Genomic DNA, 1,122 nt, shown 5'->3' with positions numbered 1-1,122 from the left:
TATTCGGATAAAATGGGGCATGCCAAAGCTAGGCCGAAACAGCTGTAAGATTAAGTTTATTCTCAAATTCCTTATGTACTTTTATTTGTAAACCCGGTTGTCAATATAACATGGTTTGTCATAAACACTTGTAATCGTGGTTTTTTGTCACTTTAGTTACAAATTAAGTTAATGAATTCAACGAGATACACTGTCTGCAAGTCGTTGGGTTCAGCATATTATCCTCCATTTTCTAATTGATATATATTTAGGGTACCCCCCCTTTTTCCCGCTCTCACTTATTACACTTGGTATAACACTAGTGTAACAATAATTGGGTACCCTCCCAGCAGTATATTGGATAGATACTATCCCTTAGTGGGTTGAATCCTCAACCCCTAACTTCAACATTTAAATTTAATTTGGCAAAATATTTTCGTCGCTTTGAGACCATGACCTGTTCACTGACAAAATTCCGTGCTGCATCGGAGAAAGTACCAGTTAGTTCGTGATATATGTATGTATGTATGTATGTATGTATGTATGTATGTATGTATGTATGTATGTATGTATGTGTGTGTGTGTGTATGCATGTATGTATTTATGTGTGTGTACATGTATGTGCGTATGCATGTGTACACGCGTATGCATGTGTTCATGCCTATACACACGTATGTATGTATATATGTATGTATGTATGTATGTATGTATGTAGTCGATTCAAACATGAACAAGCAAGAAAAAACACGAAAAAACAATAACGCGAGGATGTGGAATAAGTACAGTGTTATTGGATGCTCAAGAAAAGAAAGAGGATTTAACGTTTCGATCGGAGTTCTTCGTCAGAAATATAGGAAAAGTCCAAAGAAGGGAAGACAGAGAAAGAATATCGCCAACGATGCACACGTACATATGTATGCACGTGAGTATTTAGGTGTGTATACGTGTCTGTGTGTGTGTACATGTGAACGTATGTTTATGTACTGATATGTGTCTGTTCAAGTTGTATACATGACGGCTACTTTGTTGAAGGTTGTATATACATACACACACATATACATATATATACATATATGTAGACACACACATACACACACACTCACACACACATATGTGTGTATATATATATATATATATATATAT

The sequence above is a fragment of the Octopus bimaculoides genome, chromosome 9 (assembly GCF_001194135.2).
Source record: "Octopus bimaculoides isolate UCB-OBI-ISO-001 chromosome 9, ASM119413v2, whole genome shotgun sequence".
NCBI lineage: Eukaryota > Metazoa > Mollusca > Cephalopoda > Octopoda > Octopodidae > Octopus > Octopus bimaculoides.
This window is presented reverse-complemented; position numbering follows the sequence as displayed.